The sequence below is a fragment of the Myotis nattereri genome (genome assembly GCF_964212035.1).
Source record: "Myotis nattereri genome assembly, chromosome: X".
NCBI classification, from domain to species: Eukaryota; Metazoa; Chordata; class Mammalia; order Chiroptera; family Vespertilionidae; genus Myotis; species Myotis nattereri.
In genome coordinates, this window is record NC_138078.1 from 45,278,042 (window position 1) to 45,289,501 (window position 11,460).

At 38.7% G+C, this 11,460-nt stretch overlaps 1 pseudogene across 1 annotated transcript; it reads right to left on the reverse strand.

Moving 5' to 3' along the window:
- Positions 1-2,970: 2,970 nt before the first annotated feature.
- LOC308511680 (protein FAM98C-like) lies at positions 2,971-5,453 on the reverse strand (annotated as a pseudogene). Its single transcript has 2 exons — positions 5,450-5,453; positions 2,971-3,653 (listed from the first exon to the last, which is right to left on the reverse strand). The product of its transcript is annotated as a protein FAM98C-like (transcript).
- Between the last annotated feature and the right edge of the window lie 6,007 nt (positions 5,454-11,460).

The window sequence follows — 11,460 nt, forward strand, 5'->3', positions numbered from 1 at the left end:
GAAGAGGAAGAAGAAAAAGGTAAAGATAAAAATTAGGAACAACAAATAGACATCTATCAACAAGTGAATCTAAAAATCAAGGGAATAAAAAATCTGATGAACAGAGTAAACTGGTGATTATAATAGAATCAGGGGCATAGAAAGGGAGTGGACTGATAATTCTTGGGGGGGAAGGGGGGTGCGGGGAGAGACTTGACAAAAATCGTACACCTATGGATGAGGACAGTGGGGAGGTAAGGGCAGAGGGTGGGGTGGGAACTGGGTGGAGGGGAGCTATGGGGGGGTGGAAGAGGAACAACTGTAATAATCTGAACAATAAATATTTAAAAGAAGATTGGGATGCCTACTCTCACCACTCTTGTTCAACATAGTACTGGAAGTACTAGCCATTGCGATCAGACAAGAAAAAGAAATAAAAGGCATCCAAATGGGAAAAGAAGAAGTAAAACTCTCTTTTTTCACAGATGACATGATACTGTACATAGAAAACCCTAAAGACTGCATCAAAAAATTATTAGACTTAATAATTGAATTTGGCACTGTAGCAGGATATGAAATTAACACCTAGAAATCTATGGCATTTCTGTACAGCAATAATGAACTTACAGAAAGAGAGACTTAAAAAGCCATCCCATTTACCATCGCACCAAAAAAATTAAGATACCTAGGAATAAACCTGACTAAGAAGGTAAAAGACCTATACGCAGAAAACTACGGGACACTGAAAAAGGAGATAGAGAAAGACATAAACAGATGGAATAACATTTGGTGTTCATGGATTGTAAAATAAACATCATCAAGATGTCCATACTACCCAAAGCAATCTATTGATTCAATGAACTCCCCATTAAATTACCAATGGCATATTTCACAGACCTAGAAGAAACTTTTCAAAAATTCATTGGGAATTTAAAAAGACCCCGAATAGCTGCAGCGATCCTGAGAAAGAAGAACAAAGCAGGTGGGTTCTCAATACCAGATATCAAGGATATCAAGCTGTACTACAAAGCCACTGTTCTCAAAACACCCTGGTACTGCACAAGGACAGACGTATAGATCAATGGAATAGAATAGAGAACCCAGAAATGGACCCAAACCACTATGCTCAATTAATATTTGACAAAGGAGGCAGGAACATACAATGGAGTCAAGACAGCCTCTTCAATAAATGGTGTTGGAAAATTTGGACAGATACATGCAAAAAAAATGAAACTAGACCACCACCTTACACCATACACAAAAACAAACTCAAAATGGATACAGGACTTAAACATAAGATGGGAAACCATAAAAATACTAGAGAAATCCACAGGCAGCAAAATCTCAGACATATGTCGAAACAATCTCTTCACTGATACTGCTCCTAGGGCAATGGAAACTAAAGAGAAAATAAACAAATGACTACATCAAAATAAAAAGCTTCTGCACAGCAAAGGAAACCATCAACAAAATAACAAGAACGCCCACTGCATGGGAGAACATATTTGCAAATGTTATCACCGATAAAGCTTTAGTCTCCAACATTTACAGGGAACTCATACAACTTAACAAAAGGAAGATAAACAACCCAATAAAAAAATAGGTAATGGACCTAAAAGGATACTTATTGAAAGAAGACAGAAGAAAGGCCAAAAGACATATGAAAACATGTCCAAAGTCATTAATCATCTGAGAGATGCAAATCAAAACAATAATGCGGTACCATCTCACACCTGTCAGAATGGCTATCATCAACAAATCAAAAAATGACAAGTGCTGGGGAGGATGCGGAGAAAAAGGAACACTTGTGCACTGCTGGTGGTAATTCAGACTGGTGCAGCCACTGTGGAGAACAGTATGGAGTTTCCTCAAAAAGTTAAAAATGGAACTCCCATTTGACCCAGTAATCCCACTTCTAGGAATATATCCCAAGGAACTAGAAACACCAATTAGAAAGGATATATGCACCTTTATGTTCATAGCAGCACAATTCACCATAGCGAAGATTTGGAAACAGCCTAAGTGCCCATCAGCAGATGAGGGATTAAAAAACTGTGGTACATCTACACAATGGAATACTATGCTGCGATAAAAAAGAATGAGTTCTTACCATTTGCAACTGCATGGATGGAACTGGAGAGCATTATGCTAAATGAAATAAGCCAGTCAGAGAAAGATAAATATCACATTATCTCACTCATTTGTGGAATATAATGGACAACATAAACTGATGAACAAAAACAGATCCAGAGACAGAATAGCATTGATCAGACTGTCAAACCTCAGAGGGACGGTAAGGGAGGTTGGGAGTAAGTGGGAGAGATCATCCAAAGGACTTATATGCATGCATATAGGCCTAACCAATGGACACAGACAACATAGGGGTGAGGGCATGAGTTGGGGGGATGGGAGGTAATGTAGAGATAAGGACACATATGTAATAACTTAATCAATAAAAAAATTTTAAAAAAGAGAACGTCGTATTTCCCTCTCTTTGCTCATAGCTCAAACTAATGCAGGTCACCTACCACTCAATGTGAAATAGCTATAGGGTAGTAATGGGTACTTCATGTATGAGAAATGGATGCATCTACTGGCCCTGTGCTCCATGGATAAAGCAAAGACATCTAAAATAAAAATACTCTCTTCCACTCCCTATTCTGAATCATGTGGTGGTGTCTCTTTAATAACCCACTTGCAGTTATTTTTCTCTCTAAAGGGTACTATTTGCCTGAAAGGTTAGTTTGTATAGCAAGCATGTCAAACTCAAAGGCTAACATGAGCCAAATAAACAAGGTTTAAGTTTATGTGGGCCGCAAAAAAACAAAAGCTTCAATTTTCATAAAGGTAGGTTTATTTCGATAGAGACATGCTGAATACAAAGGGCTGAAATAAATGAGTCATCATTAACATAAAACAATAGAAAATTTTCATAAAATTAATATATATATATTAATGGTATCAGCATCTCATAGTGGCTCCACTCCCCCTTCATTTCTTTTTCTTCTTATCGCCCCAGCAGTGGCGGCCTGCCTTCCTCCCACCTCCATTCTCTCTTCTGCTCTGCAAGCTGGGCATAAGAGCTTCAAACTCATTTGGACGTCCCCCACGGTCTGGCACATTGCCCATAAGCACCTTGTGGATGGCATAGCTGGTCCCTCGGCGGGCAGCCTTGCTCATGGCTGGGACAAGACGAGACAGATCAGCTCAGGCAGCCAGGATGTGTGCAATGGAGACATCCGATTCTGGGGTCATAGTCTCTCGAATTGGGAACAGCACTGCCTTCATGGCCTCCCCTTGGGCCTCTGCCTGATCACTCCACTGGAATGCAAATATTGTGAGGTCCAGGTGCTTTAGGAGGAGGCTATGGCGGCAGCAGTACTGATCGCCCAAGCTTTGGTACAGGGACTCCAATGCTTCCCACCTAGGTGCGTCTAGTGGGTAGCTTAGAAGGGGCTGCAGGGATCCTGAGGGCAGGGAAGGCAGCAGCTCTGAGAAGCAGAAGGCGCAGGCCAGCGCCAGGCTCCCGCAGTGCGGTCGCGCAGTCTCCGCTGCAGAGCGCACAGTCAGGGCAGGGCAGCTCCTCCAGCAGGCGGGGCAGCTGTCGCAGGAAGTCCTCTTCCGCGCCGGGTCTATCACCTGGCACTCAGTGCCTCCGCGCCCTCCTCTCGTTCCTGCTCCAAGGCGCCCAGAGTCACCAGCTCAGCCGCCAGCCGCCAGCCGCCAGCCAAGGGCACAGCGCCGTGAAGTCTGGGTCCGAGGGGCTCAGCGCCGCTGCCCCTAGGAAGTTCTCATACCCCAGGGCCTGCAGGTCCTGGGCTACAGCGGCCCCCTCCCGTGCCTCCGCCTCTGCCCCCTCCCAAAATTAATATATTTTTCATGAACATTAACTTAGACACTGAATAACTGCACAAATTAATAGCCATAACGCAAATTTTCCTTGTTCTCCGAAAGCGAAAAATTTCCTGTTGTGCATGCCAAGCAAGTCAGTACAAGACTAATGACGTGGCCATAGGCTGCTAAAATATCCACTGCTAGTATTAGTTGAGAGAAATGGTGTGCCTGTGGGTAAGGTGAGTAAGGGAAATGAATGCAACAGGATTATAGTAATCAGTCATTAGGGAACGTTGTAGTTCATTTTTAATAATTATGTATAACAAATATTGTAAAAATTAAGTTATAAAATTTTTATTAAAACATTTCCTACATACTGTTATATTGGCTGGGCCGCTAAAATATTAGTTGTGGGCCGCATGTGGCCTGCGAGCCGGGAGTTTGACATGCTTGTTTTATAGGTTTAATAGAGGGATTAAGCACCTAGCCTGGACTCTAAAGTAACACAGACTCAGTTTGTATCCCAGGCTCCTTCACTTACTAGCTGTATTGCTTGATAGAGTTACTTTAAATTTTAATTTTCCCAACTTTAATATGGGTATACTAATACCTACATCGCATGTTTATTGTGAGCCTTAAATAAGAGAACTGTTTAGTGGTAATACAGAGCCTGGCACATTTTAGTATATGTGCTGCCTACGTGAGCACAACATTTTAAGTACACAATAAATATTAATTTATCTACTTCTATATGTAGGTAGTAAGGCATATTTTAAAACAGAATTCTATTTCTCCTTGACATATAGAGCTATGGAAGACTGATAGGCATTTTATCACAGCTACATCATCTTGAGTGCTTAGAAGCAGATAAGCACTGTCCAGGCTTTCCTGACGTCAGAGATTGTATTTTTTCCCCTAGGTATTTCCAAGTACTTTTGTCTTGCCAAAAAGGAAAAAATTGAATAAATCTAGTCAAATAAATAAGTTATTTCAGCCAAGAGAGAAAGAGAGCGAGATAGGGGGGGGGGAGAGAGAGAGAGAGAGAGAGAGAGAGAGAGAGAGAGAGAGAAAGAAAGAGAGAGAACATGTTTGAAAAGACCATGCCCATTCAAGATCTTTAGTATTGTAAAATATACAGAACATCTAAGGAATAAAATTTCCAGCTGAGCTGGGCTATTTTTTTAATCATCTTTAAGAAAATATTATTTTAATATATTATTTACTTAAGCCCTGGTTTAGGAGCTAGGAGATCTGGGTTGTTAGAAGCAGCACACACTTAGAATACAAACCTATCTCTATTAATTCCTAGTTGTGTGATCTCATGCATATTTTGGTTTTGCTGCTTTGAGTTTTATTTTCCTCAACTATAAAATGCTCATAACATTTTCCAATGTTTTTTTAATGAGAGTTAAATGACACAATGTACATAATGTTCTTGGCACATAGTAGGGACACATAGAAGGGTAACTATTATTGTTTTTACTAAAGTCCATCTTTCAAATACTTCTCTGCAGATAACCTGCATCTGAACCTTCTGGAGAGTTTATTTAAAATGTAGATTCCTAAGTTCTTAAAACATCTGAATCAGAATCCTAGGATGAGGCCTAGGCATCTGCACTTTATTTAAAGGCCTCACCCATCTCCTTGTCTGAGTTTGAGATATGAAAGCTTTTCGAAGAAAAAAAGTCTACATTTGGGTTTTTTGTTTGTTTTCTCAGTGAGTCTTGGGAGAATGGAGGTATTTTGGAAGCTGGAACTTTTCAGTCAGAGTGCTGAGGAGAGACCTTTCTATGAAGAGACTAAGGAAGCAGGGGAGTGTGTTACCTTCAAATGCAAGGTCCAAAGAGCTCAGAAAATGTTGAGAGAGTGCAAAACAGTGCAGGTGGAGATGGAAGTGGATTTATAGCTGACCTCTATAGAAATGAAAGTTTAGGTGGGTGTAGGACCAGATGGGCTTGAGGTTTTTATGGTGACTGAGGAGGATGGAGACAGAGTCATCCTGTCTCCAAAGAGAAACTTATTACATAGTTGTTTGATGCCAGAGACAGTGCATAGTCAACATTTTATTTTCACAGTTTAAATAATTAAAAAAATAGATTACTAATTGGAGATAAGATAAGGCTTCTCTGCAATAATAGTTAAGTTGTTACAGGAAGATTACTTTCTAGTTGTTTGGCATGAGCTGGAAAACTGCCCTATGCTTTATAACTAGAGCATCTAAAACCTTCATGTTTGGAAACATAAGGTGCTTGACATTACTTCGTTAGGCAGGTTACTTTTATATTCCCAGAAATCATATAATGTAAACAGACACCTTTCACTGTGGCTGTAATAGCTAGAAAAAAGGCATGACAGTAAATACACTGAGTTCCCCTACTATTCATTTAATTAACTAGACATCAATACATATTTTATTTTACTATATTTAAATATTTGCAATAATACTTCCTGTTTCTAGAGTATATGTTACTGGAGAACAACCACATTAATTAACTTACAGGTCATTTGTGGGATGAACAATAGATACCACTATATACATTTTTCAAAGAGATAAACTGAGTTTTAGAGCAACTAGGTTTTCAATAACAATGCAAATACAAATATGGCATTGGAGTGTGAGTAATGAAAGCAATTGTAATCTTTTCTACCAGCCTATGGGAAATATATGATGCTGTTTTTTTTAAGGCTTCTAAATATGGTAAGGAATAGAAGGGCTTTACTCATGATATGTGTGCTTCGCCCTTTAATCTTTCACTTATTTTTAAAACCTCTGACATTCTATAAATCCAAGCTTGTGGGTGACTTTCTTAAAAGTGTTGTCTGGGCCCCTACAATGGAACCAACATATCAGCTTTAGATTCCACATATCTTTACAAAATGACTGTAGATGAACTACATCCTTCTAGGATACATCTTTTTCTGGATTGTGAACTTCTTCAGGACAGAGACTACATCTTTTATATCTACAGCCCCAAGGCCTGCCACAGTGCCATAGCACACAATACATATTGTTGAATGAATGACCTAACTGAATAAAATGAAGTACTGATTACCTTTCACTTGTCTTTTCCCATCCTCCTATTCCCTTCCTCAGGGAAACTGAAGAAAACATTTATGATTCACTTATATCTTGAATATTATTGTGAACTCCTAAGAATATAACTGAGACAAAAATGGAAGCACTAAGAGACAGACATTTGTTTTCCAATTAAATTGATTTGAGCCAGTGGTACTTATTCAAAAGATTTTAAAAAGCTACTTTGACATTAGGAGTAGTTTCTAAACTAAATAAATATACATATTGTAGGTGTCATTTTGAAAGAAAAACAGTTTCATTTCATAAAGATAAAGAAGTTTGGAATCTTAAAACAGTAAGCATATCTACTATAAAGAAAATGCAGTCTCGAGCACATATCAAGCATAAAGATTTTTTAAAACACCTTTATTGAATCATTTTTAAATGATCTCTTTTTAAAAGCTCCTTAAAAACTTCTCATTGTTTTTAGGATAAGATCCAAAATATCTAATGTGAACTACAAGCTAATTCATTGATTCTTTAAAAATATATTGTCTATTACATATTTTAGGGTCAGAAAATATGGCGGTAAATGGGGGAGGCAAAGCCTCAGTTCCCAAGGAACTTAAGCCTGGGGGTGGGTGGGCCAGTGGGAACTGACAGACTATAAACAAATACTACAATCAATGAATAACATAAACTACAAAATAGACAAAATACATTCCAATGTGATGAGTGTTATGAAGAAAATAAAATGGAATGATTTTCTACAGAAAATAAGCTATTCTTTCACTTCCTCAGGCTCTATTTTCTCACCCTAGCAAAATTGTACAGGTTATTCACACTCCCAGAGCTCCTCCCTAATCTGCCTTTCTTCCTAACCGTCAGTCTTACTTTAGCTCAGATCTCAGCTAAAAATGGCAACTTCTCAGCCGAAACCGGTTTGGCTCAGTGGATAGAGCATCGGCTTCCGGACTGAAAGGTCCCAGGTTCGATTCCGGTCAAGGGCATGTACCTGGGTTGCGGGCACATCCCCAGTAGGAGATGTGCAGGAGGCAGCTGATCGATGTTTCTCTCTCATCGATGTTTCTAACTCTCTATCTCTCTCCCTTCCTCTCTGTAAAAAATCAATAAAATATATTAAAAAAATAAAAAAATAAAAATGGCAACTTCTCTAAGTTAAATGTTCCCTTTATATATCCCTCCCACTGTATCCACATATCTCCTTTGTAAAACTGTTCATTACATTTATAAGCAATGTCTGTCTTGCCACAAGGGCAGAATCTTCTTGTTTGTGGTCTACCCATCTATTCCCAGTCACCAGCATATATTAGATGATCAATACATTTTTTTGAATAAATGAATAGAGGAAGATTGGAAAATTCTTTTACTTTTATCCCATTAAAGGACATTTTACCAGGAAGGGGTAAAAATCATTTGAACATCATGAATATGTAAAAAGCACATTGGTGAGAAATTCAATTAGGCTGCAAGAAAACAATGAAAATTATTCAGTGGTTTCTTCCTTGGCTTCTAGGTGAAATGAATGCCAAAATTGAATAAATAGTTGCAGCTCCTTGATTATAAATGAGCATGAAAGAATATATGAAAGAGATGAGTAAGGGAAAGGAAGAAAAGAAAGAAAGAAAGAAAGAAAGGAAGGAAGAAAGAAAGAAAGAAAGAAAGAAAGAAAGAAAGAAAGAAAGAAAGAAAAGAAAGAGGGAGCAGGGAGAGAGGGAGGATGGAAGGAGAGAAGGGTATACTTGAATGAAACATTGAAGAAATAAGAGGATGGAGAGATGTTTTCTTTTCTTTTCAGATTCAAATAGACTTTTCTTTGAAAATGAAAATGACCCCTCTTCCCAATACCAAGTAGTGCATGCACATTGTAAAATATTCAAAACAATACAGAAAGAAGTAAAGAATGTTAAAATACCTAATAATTCCTTCACATTTTATTTGCCTGTATATTCATCTAGACCAGTGGTTCTTAACCTTGGCTGCACATTAGAACCACCTGGGAATCTTTTTAAAATCCTGATTTCTGGGCCTCATCCTCCGGAAATTCTGTTTCTGTTACTAATGTTGTGGCTCCACACCATAACAAAGAAACAGAATTTCCGGAGGATGAGGCCCAGAAATCAGGATTTTAAAAAGATTCCCAGGTGATTCTAATGTGCAGCCAAGGTTGAGAACCACTGTTTTAGAGAGCATGGAAGGAATGGGGAGGGACACAGAGAGAGAAAAGTCGATGTGTTAGAGAGAGACACATCTATTGGTTGCCTCCAGCATGCACCACAACCAGGGCCAGGGATTGAGCCCGCAACGAGGTACATGTCCTTGACCAGAATCCAATTTGGGACCCTTCAGCCCGAGGACTGATGCTTTATCCACAGAGCCAAACTGGCTAGGACTGATATTTCAATGATTAACATTACATACATCTTTGTCCACTTCTTTTCCTTAAATTACATTTCTGTATGTGTCTTGTTGGTTAAACAGTATGGATATGTGAGGCTTTTGACACATATTGACAAATTGCCTCAAAAATATTATATCAATTTGTAACAGCAGCAAACAATATTGTCGGAATTTTGTTCTTTGATATTCTGAAGGGCAAAAAGAGAAATCCCATTTTAATTTTTATTTCTGATTACTGGTGAGGTTGAACATTTAAATTGCCTATCCATGTCCTTCTCAGATTTTTAAATTGTGGTATTTATTTTTTAAAATCAGTTTATAATAGCTCTTTAGGGACTAGTGATATTAGCCAGATATGTTTATCATATATTTAGCATTTTGTCAATTATGCTGTCTTTTAATTTTATCATAAACCAGTATTACCCCATAGCTGTCATCTGTCATGTTGAAATGTTTTTTTTTCAGTTGCTATTTGTCTCTTAACTTTACTAACCTTACATTTTGTCATTCAGAAGCTTTACTTTTATTTATGAAGTCATATTTAATAGTATTTTCACTTTTGGACTTGTGTCATATTTAGAAAGTTCTATATCCTCAAGGGTATACACATATTCGCTTGTATTTTCTTCTACTTCTTTTATGATTTTATATTTTATGTTAAGCCGCGTTTGCATTAAGAATGTGTTAAGGAGTTGGTAATGTTATTATCATAAGCTCAATATCAGGCTTAATAACATTACAGGATACTGAAGAATTCCTTTTATATGTTCTAGGTAAAAGTTCTAGTATGTGATTACGTAATACAAGACAAAAACTGAGTAGAAACACAGCACTTAAATCATATTTACATACTGTCAAAAATGACAAGATCAAGCCTGCTGGAAAGCGAGTTGAGGAGGAGCTTATGAGGGATATTGGGGAACTGCTTGGAGTAAAATACTTATATTCCAGGCTGATAAAATGGCCTTCATGCTGAGGAAGCGTTCTCTCAAAAAATATTTGAGGGACTACTATGAGCTGACTGGGGATGTGACAGTGAACAACGACAACAAAAAGAGGTTCACTGCTCTTAAGGGTTGAAGTACACAAATAATGCATTTTAAGATTAAGTGCTTTAAAGAAAATTAAGCAGGTAAGGAGATGGAGAAATTGATATGTTAAATTGGGTGGTTAGGGACGTCTTTTCTGGGAAAACGACAATTGAGAAGAGGCTTGTTTTAAAAATAAACAGCTTCTAAAATTTCTAATTCTTGAACATTTTTCTGTCAATAGCAAAGACTAATGGTTGCGAACTTTAGACTCCCTAAATTACAGCATAGGACCAATATAGCTGGAGAGTTACTCAAAAAAAAAACAACAACAGAAAATGGGAAAAGAAACACGGAAACACCCTAAAAACTTGGGTAATGTGGTTTTTCTTTAACTGTGAAACTGGGAATTAGATTTTGTGTGACTTATTCCGGAGTTTCCTGTAGGCATTACCTCCTAAGATCTTCCTTAACTGCCCTTTACAAATTCCAACGTTATCAGATTTTCCCACCCTTTTACAATCACCGCCCCTTTTCAAGTATTTCAGGGAGTTACCATCTGAGAGCCCATCTCTGACCACTCTTTTTTGGAATTGCAATTCGTCGCACTCTCTCACCCCTTTCTCTCACTTTTATTCATTCTCTCTCTCTCTCTCTCTCTCTCTCTCTCTCTCTCTCTCTCTCTCTCTCGTCTATGAGAACTCGTATTTTGGTCTGTTTTTATTTCCGCCGTATCCCCAACATGTACAACAGCGCTTTACAGTTGGCGCTTAATAAATATATACCTTTAATAAAAGGTAGGATGAACTAGTCTGGATTGTGTGAAGCGACCTCGTTAAACTATTATCACATTTTTAGCTTCAAGCCATCAGAAAATGACGTGCTTCAGTTTTCAAAATGGGAAAGCAAAGGTTCCCACAATTCTCAGAACGCGAATCTCTCGCCACAATTCAAAATGGCGGAGGAAGGTGGGGCTTGTCACACAGTGGGCGTCACAAGTAGCTTTCCTTTTCCAGGCCGCAGCCCGCCTTGCCGCCCGCGTCGGCGTCGTCCGCTGTCCTCCCTCCCCCTCCCGGCAAGCCTTTTCGAGGAATCGCCTGGGATTGGCTAATAGGCTGGGGAGGAGGGGTTTGCGGCCCCAGACAAGGTATCATCACTTCCTGTTGTGGGCAGTCGTTTCCT